Source organism: Triticum aestivum, chromosome 1B, assembly GCF_018294505.1.
Source record: "Triticum aestivum cultivar Chinese Spring chromosome 1B, IWGSC CS RefSeq v2.1, whole genome shotgun sequence".
In the NCBI taxonomy this organism is placed as follows: Eukaryota; Viridiplantae; Streptophyta; class Magnoliopsida; order Poales; family Poaceae; genus Triticum; species Triticum aestivum.
Window position 1 is genome coordinate 691,145,993 of NC_057795.1, and position 19,376 is coordinate 691,165,368.

The following is a 19,376-nucleotide window of genomic DNA, read 5'->3' on the forward strand; positions in this document are numbered from 1 at the left end:
CGTCCGACTGTGGCACGCATGTCATGTACTTTTCAATATAATCCCTTTATGAGGTGTCGCTTAGACGCCCGACTGCGACATGATTATTTATTTGTTCACCCTTCGAGGCGTCGCTTCAGACACCCGATCGGTTTTCAGTTATTTTGTGGATTTCGGGAGGACTACCGCCTGACTTCCTTATTGTTTAATATTGTCATGCAAGTTCATCATTTGAATGTGCATTAAAAATTGCTCATGACGTATTCATGCATGCATTTGTTATATCTTATGTCCGAACTGTCTTGCGAGTACTTTCAAAGTACTCACCTGGCTTGTTGATTTGGCCAGATGTTGACGAAGGCGATCTCATGGATGAAGAATTCAATAGCGAGTCCGACGCCTAGAGGAGTCCCAATCAGTCTCGTGCGACCCTGGATTTGGTCACTGTGTTATATCCGCTTCCGCTACTCGAATAAATTCATCGAGCCTCACCTCGACGCTCGATGATCTGCCAGTTTAGGAGACATATTATCCACTCCACTGTGATTTTCCACCACCACTTTTATCTCGAGTCAGTAGTATGCCACCCCACACCATTGTGTCATATCCGCCATTATGTATAATTATTGGCGTACTTGTAATAAATTGTTGAGCACCCCCAGCTCGACCCTGTAATATATTTAATGCTACTGGCTTACTGTATCAAGATTTTGTCTACCAGTTAGGAGGATTTTCCTCATACTGGACTCAAAAGGTCGGTTTCTCAATAAGCATTTTATTGGAAAACCGGTCGTGACAAGCTTGGTACCAGAGCCAGGCTGACTGTAGGAAGCCACTAGGTGCGATCGCTAATCGGTTATTAGCATAATAGAGCTAATTCATATTTTTGCAAATGTAGTCATTTCTGACAGTCAGCATAAAATTTATGATCTGACCACTCAGAATTTTTGCCTACTTTTGTAGATGGCTAGCAACGACTGCAAGTCACAGATGTTCGCCAACATGCTTGATGGGTTCGTCAAGCTTCTCTCCTTCATTGTCCAGGTCGTGATGGGGCCATATATGCGCCCAGTCTTCACACTCTATCAGCACAAGGTCAACGACAGTCTGACCATGCACCAGGCCGCGGTGCAATTCAAGGGAGGGCGTGTTGAGTTATGCCGCTTCCGGTTCCTTGGGAGAGCCATGCCTACGGAGAAGCATGCTATGCAGATGGCAGCCCGTGAGGCGATAGCTCATCTCAGGGATGTTCTTCCTTCGATGAAGACTCGTCGTTACCGCTACCTTCCATGCCACGTGCCATACACCTGTCACTACGCGTTCTCTTGCCCCAGAGGAGAACGAGACGAGGCTTTCGAGATGCTTATCGAGTACCTCCGGGCTCTGGAGGCAGCCTTCGACAACCTGGTGGACGACCTCGTGGCTGCCCGCATGGACTCAGTCCATGGGTGTGCCGCCAACAGGAGGGAGCTCCTGCACACCGCACCGCCACTGACTTTCGTCTCGTCCTCGGCATCTTATGCACCTACCACTCTCGCCACTGTTCGTCGCCTGCCTACCACCGAGGAGTTCAATCAAGTCATTGCGCCCACTCTAGTCCGCTCTGCACCACCCATTGCGCCCACTCCTGTTCGTGTTGCTCCGCCTATGGCGCCCGCTCCATCTACTCAGCGCAACACTTCACGTCTGGAGCCTATTAGCGAGGAGGAGGTTGAGTCCCCAGCCTCACTGCGCCTCACCCTCGGCAGGGCAAAGGAGATCCTTACTATCTCCGACTGAGTACGCTTAGCCGCCATGCGATGTACCGACTTGTACGATATGTTTATATGTACATAGGTTGTGAGAAGTAGCTTGTTTGCGCATCATGTAGGAACTGGGAGAAGTGCACTAGCCTAAATAACATGTCAGGATTATGTACGCATATCCTGAGTGATGTATTGTATAATTACTGCTTGCGTGTAATATATGTAATGAGCAGTCCTTCTCCGTACGCAACCGATTGTTATCTTGAAAAATCCTCGAGCATTTAAAATTTCCCGTATTTATGAATTTATTGATTTCTGCGACTCTTTTCCTTTTCTTATGAGTTTTACAAAATTTATCCCCAGAGTGAAAAATGTCTCGTCCTTGGACGCGGTCCATGCCAAATCCGCCAGAGGAAAATTTTGGCACACAACCAAGCAACAATTTCACACAGGGGCAGTCAAGTCAACAGGACAGTGAAACAGCATTTTCCCAAATGTGCCATCTTTATGAGCAAAGTCAGCAACAACATCAGGAAATGATGAACCAAGTCATCAATATGGGAAATCACCGTGGACAGTATCAGCAGCAATCCAAGTTGTCTGAGCTACAGAAGACGCGTCCCCAAACATTTTCTCATACTGACAAACCTCTTGAGGCCGAGGACTGGCTTCGAGACATGGAACGAAAATTAATTATTGCACAGTGTTCAGACCTTGAGAAAGTACTATATGCACCGCACTATCTCACTGGAAACTGCATCGTGGTGGGAAAATTTCCTACACATGCACCCCAACGAAAATGATATAACCTGGGAGGAGTTCAAAGAAGGTTTTCGTGGGGCACACATTCCTAAAAGTCTTATGAAGATCAAGAAGAGAGAATTTGATGACCTCAAACAAAGGACCATGATGGTGTCAGAATACAACAGTCAGTTTACTCTATTGTCTCGTTACGCCAACGAAGAGCGTATGACTGAAAGCAAGAAGATGGAAAAATTCCTAGACGGTCTGGCACCCGCGCTTAAATGCCAGCTAATTGTGCACACCTTCCTAGATTTCAAAACGCTGGTGGATAAGGCCATTACCTTGGAAAATGAGAGACACAACTTAAAGGATTTCCGCAAGCGAAAAAGGGACCAGACTAATCTTGCTCACAACCACCGAAGCAAGACAGATTTTTAGAAAGGTGGGACACACAAACCCATGACAAATGTCTCACGCCCAATCAAGAATCTCCATGCAAGGGACAAGGAGTTCACATATCGCCCATGCGTTACTTGCTACGCTTGTGGAGAAGAAGGGCACTATGCCAAGCAGTGCCCCAAGCCAAGGAACTCGACCCCAAAGCCGAACAACGGTGGCAATAATTCAGCGCCCAAGCGCAACAATTTCAACCCCAATAACAACCACAGGAAGGGTCATCTGAACCACGTGACCAGAGAAGAAGCACAAAATGCCCCGGATATCGTGCTCGGTACGTTTCTTGTCAACACAACACCTGCCACGGTTTTGTTTGATTCTGGAGCTTCTCACTCATTCATTTCGAAGAGGTTTGCTTTGCAAAATAATTTTTTGATGCTTCCCTTGGAAAAATCCATGATTGTCAAGTCCCCCGGGATTAAGCAAGTGACTCAGAGTTACTGCCAAGGTGTGGTTATTGAATTTGAAGGATTGAAGTTTCACGCCAACCTTATTGTATTGGAAAATAAAGGACTGGATGTCATCTTAGGGATGGATTGGTTAACCACCAACAAAGGATTTATTGACTGCTTCAACCGGACCGCAATTCTCACCCACCATCACGGGAAGACAATAAAAGTTTCAGCCAAAGAGAGACAAATATCTCGGCAACCAAGATTGAACAAGGTGGACGTTTCGGAGTTAAGCAAAGTTCCAGTAGTGTGTGAATTTCTGGACGTATATCCCGAAGAACTACCAGGCATGCCACCAGACCGAGAGATAGAATTCAGCATTGAGCTAGCACCCGGAACCACCCCCATATACAAGAAACCATACAGAATGGCACCATCCGAGTTGGTAGAATTGAAGAAGCAAATAAAAGAATTACTGGACAAAGGATATATACGAGCCAGTTCCTCACCTTGGCCAATTTTATTTGCCAAGAAAAAGGATGGGACACTGAGATTGTGTATAGACTATCGAGCACTTAACATGGTCACAATCAAGAACAAATACCCAATGCCCCGGATAAATGATTTATTTGATCAGCTCGCTCAGGCCAAGGTCTTCTCAAAAATTGACTTAAGGTCGGGATACCATCAATTAAAAGTGCGAACAGAAGATATCCCTAAGACAGCCTTCACCTCCAGATACGGACTGTATGAGTTCACAATAATGCCGTTTGGACTAACAAACGCCCCCGCATATTTTGTTCACCTCATGAACAAAGTATTTATGAAGTTTATGGACAAGTTTGTTGTAGTATTCATCGATGATATTCTGATATACTCCAAGACACCAGAAGAGCACGCTGAACATCTCAGAATTGTACTAGGAGAACTCCAGAAACATCAATTGTACGCCAAGTTCAGCAAATGTGAATTTTGGCTAAGACAGGTGGGTTTCCTGGGCCACGTACTGACCCAAGAAGGTATTGCCATAGACCCGGAAAAGGTCAAGGCTGTACTTGGCTGGAACTCACCAGCCAGCATAACGGACGTACAAAGTTTCTTGGGAATGGCAGGATACTACCGAAGATTTATTGAAGGATTCTCCACCATAGCAAAGCCAATGATGCAGTTACTCAAGAAAGACAAGAAGTTTGAATGGACGGAAGCTTGCAAGAAAAGTTTCCAAGAACTAAAAAGGAAATTAACAACAACACCAGTATTAATTGTGCCAGACATACACAAGAATTTTGAGGTATATTGTGACGCATCCCGGAAGGGCCTCGGATGCGTATTGATGCAAGAAGGCAAAGTAGTCGCGTATGCTTCCAGACAACTTCACAAGCATGAAGAAAATTATCCTACTCATGACCTGGAATTGGCAGCGGCCATCCATGCACTCAAAGAATGGAGACACTTTTTACTTGGAAATCGTTGTGAAATATACACAGACCATAAGAGCCTCAAGTATATTTTCACACAACCAGAGCTAAATTTACGACAACGATGCTGGTTGGAATTAGTGAAGGATTATGATGTTGGAATCCACTACCATCCAGGAAAAGCAAATGTAGTGGCAAATGCTCTAAGTCGAAACCCCAGCTCAGACGACAACAACCTATCAAATCTGAGACCTGAATTTCAGTAGGAATTTGCCAAACTCAACTTAATAATGGTCACTGAAGGCAGTGTGTCGAATTTGGAAATACAGCCTACCCTGATAGAAAAGATTAAGGAGGCTCAGCATAGACACCCTAGCATTGAAGGCATAAAATGGAAAGTGAGTTTGGGCAAGGCCTCAGAATTCATCATAGACGAGCAGGGAATATTGTGGTACGGAGAGAGGCTTTGCGTGCCAAATATCGAGGACCTTAAACAACAAATTTTAGCTGAAGGCCACACCGCCCCGTATTCAATCCATCCTGGAGGAACAAAAATGTACAAGGACCTTCAGGAAAATTTTTGGTGGCACGGTATGAAAAAGGACATAGCCACGTTCATTACATGTTGTGACTCATGTCAACGCATCAAGGCCGAGCACCAGAAACCGGCCGGACTATTACAACCAAATAAGATACCCGAGTGGAAATGGGACAAGATTGGAATGGATTTTATTGTTGGGCTACCTCGGTCACGACACGGGAATGATGCCATATGGGTCATCACAGATAGACTGACTAAGGTGGCACACTTCATCCCCGTGAAGACAACCCACACCACTCAGAAACTTGCCAGGCTCTATCTTTCCTGTATCGTCTGCTTACATGGAGTTCCAAAGACTATAATGTCGGACAGAGGCACTCAATTCGTCTCCCGATTTTGGGATCAATTACAACAAGCTCTGGGAACTCAACTGGCATTTAGTACCGCATACCACCCCCAGACTGATGGACAAACTGAACGCGTAAACCAAATTGTAGAAGACATGCTAAGATCATGTGTCCTCACCTATGAAACCAGTTGGGAAGAAAGCTTGCCATACGCAGAGTTCGCATACAACAACAGTTACCAGGCCAGCCTGCAAATGGCACCATTTGAAGCCTTGTACGGGCGGAGATGTCGTACCCTGCTAAATTGGTCAGAGACCGGAGACAGCCGTATCTTCGGCCCAGACATGCTCAAAGAAGCCGAGGAAAAGGTCAAGCTAATCAAGGACCGACTCAAGACAGCTCAAAGCCGACAGAAGAGTTATTACGATCGGAAACATCGTGGAGTCAGATTCGAACCCGGTGAGTTTGTGTACCTATGAGTATCCCCTATGAGGGGCCTGCAACGATTCAAGATTAAGGGGAAGCTAGCACAACGATTCATCGGACCATTCTGTATAGTGGCACAAAGAGGCACGGTAGCCTACCAGCTAGACTTACCCGAAGAATTATCCGATGTCCACGACGTGTTCCACGTCTCGCAGTTGAGGAAGTGCGTTAGCAACCCAGAGAAGCAAGTGTCCCATGAAAACATTGACGTGCAACCTGACCTCACCTATCGGGAACATCCAATAAAAATATTAGAGGAGTCTGAAAGGAGGACCCGACAAAAAACCATCAGGTTTTTCAGAGTTCAGTGGAGCAATCACACTGAGAGTGAAGCAACTTGGGAAAGAGAAGATTTTCTTCGGACAGAGCACCCACACTTATTTGAGGATCAGCTGAAATCTCGGGGACGAGATTTTTCCTAAGGGGGTAGGTGTTGTGACACTCCAAAATCTTTATTTGGTTTTCAACAAAAACTTTGTTGGATTTGAAGAAGGTCTTTTAAATCCTTCCAAAAACCTCTCTCTCAAAACTTTTCCCCTTGGCAAGGATCTTATTTTTGGTATCTTCTTCAACCCTGGTGTTTGATTATTAAAAACCTTTCTTCTGATTGTTCCCTTCCCAATTTATTTTTTTGGAATTTATTTTCTTCTAAAAGAAACCCTAGGAGTTTTGGGACTTCTCTTATATTGAAACCACCCATGGTTTTACCATGCCTCATGTGGTAAATCCTCCCAAAACCCCCTCCCTCCACTTTGGGGCAATCCAAACATTCTGTTCCAACAAGTCCAACCCATTTTTGCATTTTATTTCATTCGTTCTATTCCCCAAACAATTTTTTCAATTATTTTAAGCCTAGATGATTTACAAAGGAAGTACCTAATTACCTTTGAGTTTTGATCTCAAACCAACTGCTCTGGATAGTCTTTAGCACCCCCAACCTAGATCCATCAAGATCCACTCTTCCTCTTTTCAAAATTTTCAAGTTTCAACCTCTGGAAGTTTGGACCAGATTTGTCAAATTTGGTGAAACTCATATTTTCTCTTCTCCAAAAATTCTACCAAAATTCAGGAAGCCCCCAGATGCAATGAGAGGCCACTCCACCAAAAATCAGCTCAAGGAAAATTCCCCACATGCCAAAATCATTTCGTCGAACACTTGGCCGGCACTGTTCCTGTACACTTTCAGAAAGTTCAGAGTTTTAGAGATTTCAATGTCGTTTTTCGTCAGAGAGTTGTCATCGATCACCTAAGCTCCCTGGCGCGTTGCGCACGGCCTCTCCTCCTTGACCAGAGCACCGCATGCTCTCTTGGACGGACGCAGGTGTTGGTGGCGGCGAGCATCGCCGACGCCGGCAGCTTCTGCGGTGGCAAAGCCACCCGTGGCGGCCAGCGGGGGGCTGAGCCAGCTCGCCACGCCGTCCGGCGCCGCCCAATGCCCCCTAGCCCTCCGTGTGTTCTCATGCATGCCAATGCACACTGCAGCACCGTCGCCGTGGCCCGACAAGCATAGGGCGCGCCCTCTGCCGCCGACGGGCCCGCGCTGCCCTGTTCTGTCGAAGCCACCCAGAGAGCCTAATCTAAGCTTTGTTAGCACCTAAATGGAACCGGTGGACCTCCACGTCGACGCCCAACTCCCTAAACTCCCTGACCAAGCACTGCGCCGCCGTAACCATCGCCGGAGATCCCCGTTCTCGGACACCGCCTCGGATCGCCTATAAAAGGAAGCCCCAAGCACGTTCTCGAGCATGCACCACCACTGCACCCCACCAACACCCCGCCAAGCCACTAGGAGGACCTCGAGGAGGTCTCCTCCCCCAACTCCGGCCGCCCCGATCCGCCTCGGACACCAGCTCGATCCTCTCCGGTGAGGCCATCCCCGACGCCCAAACCTCGTCGGTAGCCTCCTTGAGCACCCAGTGAGCTAACCCAAGCTTCAATTTGACCTTCACAGCCCTCCCCGACGAGATCCAACTCCACCCGAGCCGCCGTCCGCCGGAGCAAGGGCCGCCGTCGACGTGGTGCTCGCCGGCGACTACCACCACCACTCACCGATGCGGAAGGACACGCTGAGCACGTAGGTACCTCCCGATCCCCCCTGCCTCGCCGTGGATCGCCGCCGGCGACCACCGCAGCTCTCGGGCGCCGACGAGCTCTGTTCTCCCCGTTTGAAAATTCAAACCTGATGGGTGGGACCCCCCCGTCAGCCTCTCTTTTCTTTTTTTCAAAAGATTTTCTAAAAACGTATTCGGGCTAATACGCTTTCAATCTGAAGCGTTTTTCTGGTCTTTTCTATTCAGCCCCCTGAGAAATTTCTGTTTCATTACAGAAAGGTCCCTGGATTAAAACCCTTATAACTTTTAAACAGAAAAGGATTTTTGATTGATTCTTTTTTTGTCCTCTTTAAAATTTTGTCTAGTTTTTTTATCAGTTTTATTTGAAAAATATTTGGAATACTTTTGTGCACCTCACGGTATTTACGATAGTGCGTGTATTTCTGTATACCGTAGATACCGAATGGGGTGACGGAACCGCGAACTTCACCGAGCTGGGCTCCGACTACTCCGAACCAGGCAAGCATGTTTGAACTTTTGATATGATGAGTGTCTTGGCATGTTTGCATTAAGTAGTTGCATGGCATGTTTATGAACATCGCGATGAATGTTATATTACATGCAAAGTTGAGGCAAGTGAGTTTCGAAAATCCATAAGTTGTTGGATATGAGTTTGCATGGCCATGAGATGGCACGAGGATGGGTAAGATGGCAGTGTTGTAGCATGCCAGTCTTATGCTAGGTTATTTGACTCCAGTGTCAACATGAATCAGTCCAGTTTCCATCCGTTTTCCTTCCTGTACTACCACATGTTTTACGCAAGGGATACGGCTTAGTAAGTTGCAAACCGCTTTCCTGGTACACACCAAATCGACAGGCCGTGATGAGGGTTCCATGGCCCTGGATTAAAGCCAGTCATCTGGTCAGGGGGCATGGGTGTTTCCGGTTGGGACCGAGAGGGGGGCACCCCTTAGAGCGCGCGTATATAAATTTGATCCCATGCTATTCGAGATTGTGATCTCCCCGTCTCAAAGTTTTTCTTGAACGCTGTCTAGGGTGATTCCTGGCATCGTGAGGTGGGATGGGTGTGTACTGGTTAGATGTGTTTCTTCCGAAATACCGTAAACGGAACTAGTCCTTCGTGACTACAGAAATCCGTTGGCTGTGGGCAATTTAGTACAAACTCTGCAGAGTCAAAAATCCTTGAAATCATCTTATCCATGTCCAAGTACTGTGTTCAACTTATCTTGTCAAGTGTCAGTCTTGGTGACAGAAACTCTGGAGAACCACATGAGTGTTAAGTCCGGTTAAATGTTTATTCCTGTGGATGGACTAACCCGTTTATTACTATGTGTTGAATATTTCCTATGAGTATTATATTTTGTGAGTTTAATAGATATGAATGATGAATTTAAGCCCTTTCTGCGATGTCGCTCAGACGTCCGACTGTGGCACGCTTGTTATCTACTTTTGATATAAGCCCTTTCTGTGATGTCGCTCCGACGTCCGACTGTGGCACGCATGTCATGTACTTTTCAATATAAGCCCGTTATGTGGTGTCGCTTAGACGCCCGACTGCGGCATGATTATTTATTTGTTCACCCTTCGAGGCGTCGCTTCAGACACCTGATCGGTTTTCAGTTATTTTGTGGATATCGAGAGGACTACCGCCTGACTTCCTTATTGTTTAATATTGTCGTGCAAGTTCATCATTTGAATGTGCATTACAAATTGCTCATGACGTATTCATGAATGCATTTGTTATATCTTATGTCTGAACTGTCTTGTGAGTAATTTCAAAGTACTCACCTGGCTTGTTGATTTGGCCAGATGTTGACGAAGGTGATCTCATGGATGAAGAATTCAATAGCGAGTCCGACGCCTAGAGGAGTCCCAGTCAGTCTCGTGCGACCCTGGATTTGGTCAGTGTGTTATATCCGCTTCCGCTACTTGAATAAATTCATCGAGCCTCACCTCGACGCTCGATGAGCTGCCAGTTTAGGAGACATATTATCCACTCCACTGTGATTTTCCACCACCACTTTTATCTCGAGTCAGTAGTATGCCACCCCACACCATTGTGTCATATCTGCCATTATGTAGAATTATTGGCGTACTTGTAATAAATTGTTGAGCACCCCCAGCTCGACCTTGTAATATATTTAATGCTACTGGCTTACTATATCAAGATTTTGTCTACCAGTCAGGAGGATTTTCCTCATACTGGACTCAAAAGGTCGGTTTCTCAATAAGCATTTTATTGGAAAACCGGTCATGACATCCTTGCCTTCCGGCGGCCCCTCCTTCACCAGCTTTACGGCGTCCAGCTTCGCCCACTGCACCTTCGCCCAGGCAAAAGCCCTGCGCGCACCCTCGATGCAGACGGACCTCTTTATGACATCGAGCCGTGGGCAAGCATTCACAAGCCGCCTCACCAGACCAAAGTAGCTACTAGGAAGGGGCTCGCTAGGCCACATCCGGACTATAAGACCCTTCATGGCCTGTTCGGCCGCCTTGTGGAGCTCGACCAGTTGCTTCAGCTGGTCGCTCAAGGGCATTGGGTGTTCGGTCCCAGTATACTAAGACCAGAACAACTTCTGCGTCGAGCTCCCCTCCTCAGCCCGATAGAACTCCGCGGCATCCTACACACTGCGGGGTAGATCTGCGAACGCTCCTGGAGAGCTCCGAACTCGGGTAAGTAAAAAGAAAGTTTCCTTCACATGCTTGCTTTGCATAATGAATGCCTTACCCGCCGCTATCTTCTTCATCGCCTCAATTTCCCGGAGGTCCTTTTGGGCTTCGGCCTTGGCTTGTTGTGCACTTTCGAGGGCCTTCGCAAGCTCGGACTTTCGCGTCTTAGAGTCAAGCTCCAAGGACTCGTGTTTTCTGGCGAGAGTCTGGAGCTCTTGCTGCACCTCGACCACCCGGGCTTCTTGCTTTTCTCGCTCGATGCGCTCCTTGGCCGCTTTGTCTTCGGCCTTGGATAGCGCCTTCTGCAGGGTCGCCACTTTGGTCGTGGCCCCTAGCAAATTTCATGACGATCCTATTATTTTACAACCAAATTTCTTTTTAATATACAGACGGGGCATCGCTTACCTTTGTTCTCTTCGGCTACCTCTTGGTAAGGCCGAGTTCTTCCTTGGACCGCTCAAGGTCCTGCTTCAGTGCAGTGACTTCCGCAGTACGTGTGGCAGCGGCCAGCAGTGAAGCCTGCATATGCACATAGACATATTCTGATTAGACTCCTATGATTAATAATTGATCCTCTGTTCGGCCTTTCTTTGCGAACACCAAACAGAGCATCAAGGGCTACTGTCTATGCTGGACCATTTTCTCATAATTTGATCACTTACCTCAAAGCCTATTAGGAGGCTGGTATAGGCTTAACATGCTTCAGTCAGTCCGTTTTTGGCGGACTGAACCTTCTCGATCACTGCACTCATGATAGTGCGGTGCTCTTCGTCGATGGAAGCGCCGCGGAGCGCTTCCAGCAAGTTGTCCGACGCCTCTGGATGGACAGAGGCCATCGGCACAGGCGGCTTGCCCCTCTTAGCGAGGGGTCGCCTGACAGAGTCCGGAACCACTGGAGGTTCCAGCGCGGTATTCGGCTGGGGGCCGAATTTGCTGCCCCCGTCGTCGGAGCCCATGGGAGTCTTGCTCCCCTTGCGCCTAGTGTCCGGAATGTCGCCTTGAGGCGCCTCCAGGACTACCTCCCCTTGGTTCGGTGCCCTTTGAGACAACACCTCGACGTTGTCCGTAGGGCGAGGGGAGGAGGCGGTCGGAAGTGAATCGTTGTTCATATCCGACGGGTCCAAAGAACCATCCGATGAAGATACGTCGATAAGGGCTCAGGACGGACTGCATAATCATGTTTGGCGTGATGAGAAGCAGGGAAATAAAACATATCAGGAATTATTACGGTATCCAGGTATTACGACTTCGCCAGGGGCTTGTCCCTAGGCAGCCACTCATCATCGCTAAAAGCGGCCGCGGTGGAGCAGTCCGGAAGGAGAGTCCTTCCCTTCTTGGACCCTTCGGCCTCCCCAGATGGGGCGGCCTTCCTTTTCTTGTCTCCCCCAGCTGGGGGGGGAGAACTTTCCTCTTCTTCCTCCTCGTTTTCATGGGAGGAATGCGCCTCGGTGCTTTTGAACGATGAGTCCGATATAACCTTACGCTGGAGACCCTTCCTGGTCCCGTGGCCTTCTTCTTGGCCTTCTTCTCCGGCACCTCATAAGGTGCCGGAACCAGCATCTCCGTTAGGAGAGCATCTACCGGATCTTCGGGCAGGGGAGCCGGACAATCGATTTGCTCCGCCGTCGCTACCCAGTCCTGTTAAATGGCGTGGAGGCTTAGATCCCGCGCGTGGTTATACTGGGGAAAAGAACATCTTATGAAATATAAAAGACTTACCGGATTGGCAGGGCGCTTTGCGCTGAGCCCGCGGTCCTCGGTGAGGTGAGGAGGTGCCTCGGCGCCCTTGAATAGCACCTTCTAGACGTCCTTGTGCATCATGTCGAAGAGCTCTCGCAGCGTCTGGTGCTCGGCCAGGTCGAACTCCCACAAATTGAATGCCCGTCTTTGACACGGGAGGATCTGGCGGAAGAGCATGACTTGGACCACGTTGACGAGCTTGATTTTCTTGCTCATCATGTTTTTGATGCATGTCTGGAGTCCGATCAGCTCTACCGCGGAACCCCAGGACAGGCCCTTCTCTTTCCAGGAAGTGAGCCGCATGGGGATTCCGGATCGAAATTCAGGGGCCTCCACCCAGTTGGTGTCACGCGGCTCGGTAATATAGAACCACCCCGATTGCCACCCCTTCATGATCTTCACATAGGAGCCTTCGAGCCAGGTGACGTTGGGCATTTTGCCCACCATGGCACCTCCGCACTCCGCTTGCTGGCCGACCACCACCTTCGGTTTAACATTGAAGGTCTTCAACCACAGGCCGAAGTGGGGCTTGATGCGGAGGAAGGCCTCACACACGACGATAAACACCGAGATGTTGAGGATGAAGTTGGGGGCCAGATCATGAAAATCCAGCCCGTAATAGAACATAAGCCCGCGGACGAATGGGTGGAGGGGAAATCCTAGTCCGCGGACGAAGTGGGTAAGGAAAACCTACCTCTCATGGGGTTCTGGAGTAGGGATGATCTGCCCTGCATCTGGTAGATGGTGCACGATATTCGCGGCCAGGTATCCGGCTCCCCGCAGCTTTGTGATGTTCTCCTCCGTAATGGAGGAGACCATCCACTTGCCTCCCGCTCCGGACATGCTTGGAGTGGTTTGAGGAGAGAAACACGAGCTTGGGCGCTGGAGCTCGAGTGCGCAAGAATGGATGAGCAAGGAGGAAGAAGGCGTGGGTAAAAAGAGGAATCCTTGTCCCTTTATAAGGGCGGAAGAAACTATGCGCCTCCCCACTTGCCTGGTAAAACCGCTTATTCCCCAAGTGCCGTAATTGATGGCGTGGTTGGGTTACCCACACCCGTATTGATGAGAATCCCGTGATAAGGGGACACGATCTCTGCTTCGACAAGACGTGCCAAGGAAACTACCTCGCGTTATGTGCAGTGGCTGGTTGTGAAAAGCGGTTCGAATAATGACCGGGCCGTGGTGTGATGTCATGCTGCAAAATGTGTCAGCAGATTAGATTTGTGGAAATATTATTCACTCTACGGTGGAATGTGGAATTTGTTCTGCAGAGCCAAACACTATCCTTGTGTTCGAAATCTTCTATGAAGTATTCGGAGGAGAAACCCGCCTTGCAATGCCGAAGACAATCTGCGCGCCGGACTCATCGTCATTGAAGCCTGGTTCAGGGGCTACTGAGGGAGTTCTGGATTAGGGGGTCCTCGGATAGCTGGACTATATCTGTTGGCCGGACTGTTGGACTATGAAGATACAAGACTCAAGACTTCGTCCCGTGTCCGGATGGGACTCTCCTTGGCGTGCAAGGCAAGCTTGGCAATACGGATATGTAGATCTCCTCCCTTGTAACCGACTATGTGTAACCCTAGCCCCCTCCGGTGTCTATAGAAACCGGAGGGTTTAGTCCGTAGGACAACAACAATCATACCATAGGCTAGCTTCTAGGGTTTAGCCTCTACGATCTCGTGGTAGATCAACTCTTGTAATACTCATATCATCAAGATCAATCAAGCAGGAAGTAGGGTATTACCTCCATCGAGAGGGCCCGAACCTGGGTAAACATCGTGTCCCCTGCCTCCTATTACCATCCGCCTTAGACGCACAGTTCGGGACCCCCTACCCGAGATCCGCCGGTTTTGACACTAACAGGGGGCAAATGTTCTTTTCGCGAAATACGGTGGCCCGTCCGGTGGGTCCCTGCTGTCAGGTGGAGGAAACATTATTTTCCGTGTAATAAGGAGGCACTTCCTTGCTGCCGTCATGGACCCAGCTGTCAGCCTCTCCACGTACAGTCCACGTCCAATGGAAGCCGTTCCTTGACCACGTTGACCATGCCGCGCCGAGAGCACCTGGGCGATGGATGACAGCGAGGCCTAGGAAGGGGACGACACGGAGCCGGGGAAGACGCGGCAATGGAAGCCCATGCGGAGAGGAGTTCGAGGGTTCACTGGTTCGGCTGCGGTGTGAGGCTGCCGTCGCCACGGAATAACAGGGGGTGTGGGTGAGTAGATGGATGGCATGGCCAGCGGTTGGAGTAGTAGGGGGCGGTGAGGCCTCCGCGGCATCACAGCCGGCCACGGGAGGCAGGAGCACGCGGCACGACCGGCGCTCCTCTGGGCGGCTGGAGCAAGAAGACCAGAGGTTGAAGAAGCACTACGGCCATTGGGTGGACATTGTACGGTCACTGCAGCTAGAATCATTCATATTGACTAAGTTGACAAAGCCCTTGGTACACATCAACTTAGTAGGCCCACAGGTCAGCTTTCGAAACGGTGCGCCCCAGATGTCAAGGGGAGGAATCATTTTTTGGGCGGGTGAAGCTAGAATATCCGAGATTGAAGACGAAGCACGGCATCCGTTGGATGGACATCCAACGGCCACTGCTGCTAGAACCGTGTGTTGAATATAATAAGTTGACAAAGCCTTGCATACGCGTCAACTTCTTTTTTTAGGGGATGCGTCAACTTAGTAGGCCCACAAGTGTGTGGGAGAGAACTTATAGCCCATTTGTGATTTGTAAGAATGTACATCCCTTTTTTGAATTCTACTGGAATTTACTACAGCCCATTTACAGTTTGTTAAAAGTACAGCCCATTTCAACCAACTGTTCAAAATAGAATTCAATAAAATTTCCCACATTTTGATGGGATCCGAAATATTTTTATCCCGAAATTTCTAGTCAGATTAAATACAATTTCAATATAAATTTATATTATGTAAAAATCCAACGAAACATTGCGTACGCAACAATTAATGAAATTAAAATTTTCAATATCCAAAAATAAAATTTTATAAAGTAATTACGTGTTTGGTGCATTTTTTATAGTTACTGCCCAGTTTTTGTAATTGCATCCCATTTATTATTTCTTAAAGCCCATTTTCTTGTTAAGCCTAATGCATCCCTCCTAGGAAAGATTTGCAGCCCAGCGGGGCGGAGAATAACAACTTGACCTTGCCTGGGTATTCCTAAAAAAAGTATAGCTGGGCTAGCCATTTTCAGCTTGAAAAAAATCAATATCTGGGCTGGATATCTGGCCTGGGCTAGACAGGCCACAGCCCGCCCAGTTAATAGCTGCAGCGATGTTTTCGTTGTTGTTCAGAGGAGAAAAATTAATATCTGGGCTAAACATCGCTCAAGAAAAACTCTAAAGTGCTCACACCTCAAAAACACAAATACTGCTCAAGCTGCTTGGTCCCAGCTGTCGGCCGCTTCTTGTGCAATTCTCTCATTTATTGACTACATAGGTTCACAATGGTGTGGGACCGTTATGTCAGGAAACCAGGAGGAAGCAAAAAAATTATAGTTTTATATACTAATAAGGAGGCACTTGCTATCATCCTCTCCAAGTAAAGTGATCTCCTCTTCCTCATGTCCGTTGACCATGTTGACAATGTGAGAGGGCGGCGCCATGGCGAGCGCAACAACTCGAAGGAAAACGGAGAGGGCCTCGCGGGCCCTACGGATGGTCTGATACAGCGTCCGCTGCTCATTCGGGAAGCCAGGATCATAGGGCCACATGTCCGTGACGGCATTGTCGTTCGCTTGTTCACCGGTGCTCGTTGAGGAGACAGAGGTTGCAGCACAGGTTCTCCTACGCTGGTAGCTCTTCCGCCATTAGGTTGTCGAAGTGCGGCCACACCTGCTCTATGGTGAACACGGCATGAACCGGCTTGGACAGTGGCGCCGGCTCCTGGTCAGAAGCTACGTCCATCGTCTGATTGTCGTCGCTCAGCTCAGCGAGGTAGCTGGCGAGCCAGCATGTCCGGCTGCTGGACCGACCCGCTGCCAAGCACAAGTCTGACTGCCCTGGCCCACCCAGACCACCTCCCTCGCCCGCGTGCACTTTCCGCCCGAAACGGTCAGCGCCGCCCACCCCGCTTCCCGGTGCATGCGATTTCTCCGCCTTCAAACGACACACGGGCCGTCCGTCCGTCCTTCTGCCGCCCACATTAATGATACGCGGTTGCCGAGGCGGCTACTCCGGCGCCACACGTCCATCCCTCCACCGCCCACCATTGCTATATAAACTGCTGCCTCGGCCATAGCCGCAGTCATCCGCATCTGTTCCTATTCTCCTATCCACACCACTACTGCCCACCATGGCTTCCTCGCGCTCCAGCGCTCTTCGGGACGGGCGGACGATGGACCACAAGGAGATGGTAGCCATTGCTACCGACTGGCTGGCCGGCAGGCAGCCGGAGGACGACGACGTCCCAATGGAGAACATGGTAGTCGACGTTCTGGCGCCAACCCCCTCCTCCGCGCCATCCTCACCGGTGCATTGCACCATGACCATCAGCGAGGCCCGTGCCTAATATATGGACACGGTGAGGCAGAAGCGTGAGGAGCAGTTCCGGGAGGCGCAGGCCGACACCACCTACAACCACCATCTCCTCCAGGAGCACCTGCAGGCGGAGGAGCAGATCACCGCAGAGCGGGCGGAGCAGGAGGCGCTGCTCGACTCGTACCGCTCCGCACGTGAGGGCCACCTCGAGCGCTAGCGGTACCGCATGCGGGTGGCGGAGGCTGCGGCCGCCTACAAAGAGGGCGATGAACCGGCATAGGCTCTGTTTGGCGAGACCGAGGACGAGGCAGAGGATAATACTGGCTCCGACGAGGCCATGCTCTGCTGAGGCCCCGTGGCGCCAACAACGAGGCATAGGACATCATCGGCTCCATCGAGGCCCCACCCTGCCGGCAACAAGGGGGAGGATTTTCCCCCGCTCCGTCAAGGCACCACCCGCTGGCAACGAGACAGAGGACATCACCGGCTCCATCGAGGCCCCGCCCCGCTGCCAACGAGGCCACGCCACACAGAAAACGAAGAAGAGTAGAACACGGTAGGTCACCGCCGCTCGGGTCCAAGTAAGGCCACCGTTGCTACCCTTCGGTTGCTGGCACTGAGCTGTACATCATGGAGCAATTCTATGATTACAGGCTGATTGAAGAGCGCTTCGTGGTTGAGCAAGCTCATGAGATAGTCATTTTCTAGAGAACTTGAGCACTTCAGTTGTTTGCTACCAGACAATGTGCGAAGTAAAAAGGAACAGAAGGAGTACAAAGAGTTTGAGCAGCTTTTTAGCATTCCTGTACATTGCAATCACAGCGATTCACAAGTCATAGAGAACATTCAAAACAATCGATGATTATGCATCTCAGCGATTCACATGTCAGAGCCAATATTTACTTCACAACTAAAGAATAAAGAAAAAATGGATCGACGCTGCTGACAGCAAAGGGCGTCCCATTCGAAAATATCAAACGCATGTCTTCTTGCTAAAATCAATGAGCAAAATTTTACAAGGTTTTCCCATTCCAAAATATCAAATGCCTACGATTGTGGAATGGGCAGGGTTTGCCATCAGTTCGGACATTGACATGGCACCTCGTGCTAAATAAACCAGCTATTCTTTTTGTGTAGTTCCACCAAAATCAACCAAATTCGCGCGTAGCTTGTATGATTTCGCCCTTATACGTTGCAACGCCTTGAACTTATCGGCACCTCCTTTCTTGTGGTGGAAATGAATGATTCGATGTATTCATGAACATTTTGTGTAGTTCCCATTAAAATCAAGCTGGGCACCCCTGTTTGCACAAATACAAAAAAGTGATTAGTATAAAGCAAACTGTAATATGAATTGATAGTTTAAACAGGCACCTACATGGTCCATGTAGAGCACACTTTTACAAAAATGGAACTCACCGGAAAGAATCCTAGAACAACATTGTACTCGCGCATCACATCAAGAAATGGAGATTTGTCAGTCCTTCTGAGCTGAAGTTAGTTTTGTCTTGTGGGGGGTAACGTAACCATCCTTGAACTGCTCCTTCTAATGAGAAGATAGACAGGGCTTCTTCATCCTGGCATAATCAGAACTAGTCACTTCACGTACTCCATATTCTTATTCAGAGGAGGATGATCCTATTGTGCAAAGACAAGAGGATAACTAAATGCTAGCATCCCTGTTTGCTCGAAAAAAAGGAAAGGAAATATTTAAAACAGCACAGATGAAGCACTTCTCAAGGATAATACCACTTTTTGATGACAGCATCTAAACAGTAGCACAACACCAATAGAGATGACAAAGCTTAATCATATGGATGAAATCAGTGGGCGAGTACCAACCTTTGTCAGGAGGCTTATTGTGTAGAGCATACAGATGAAGCACTTCTCTGGAACCATCTGTTGCTATCTACTGTGGTGGCCATGCTTACTATATACTCCTCGATTAGATTAATGTTTCCAACATCTTCTTGTGCAGTTCCACTAAAATATATGGTATCTTCAAAGAATATCCCTGTTTGCACAAGTTGAGATAATTACGTATTACATTAAGAGTGGCATCAAATCAGTGACAAAACAATTGCTCGGTCCAGCCATAGCAATAAATTAAGATGCAAAACTGTATCATTACTTGTGTCATCACAGTTCCAGTGCTTCATTACAGCACCATGAGTTGATTTTTGTTTTTCTTCCGCTTGTTCTTCCCCTTCATCACTTGGTTCAATAACAGACAAGCTTGGCCTTCAATGTAAGATTTGGCATGTCAATTAGGTTGCACATGTAT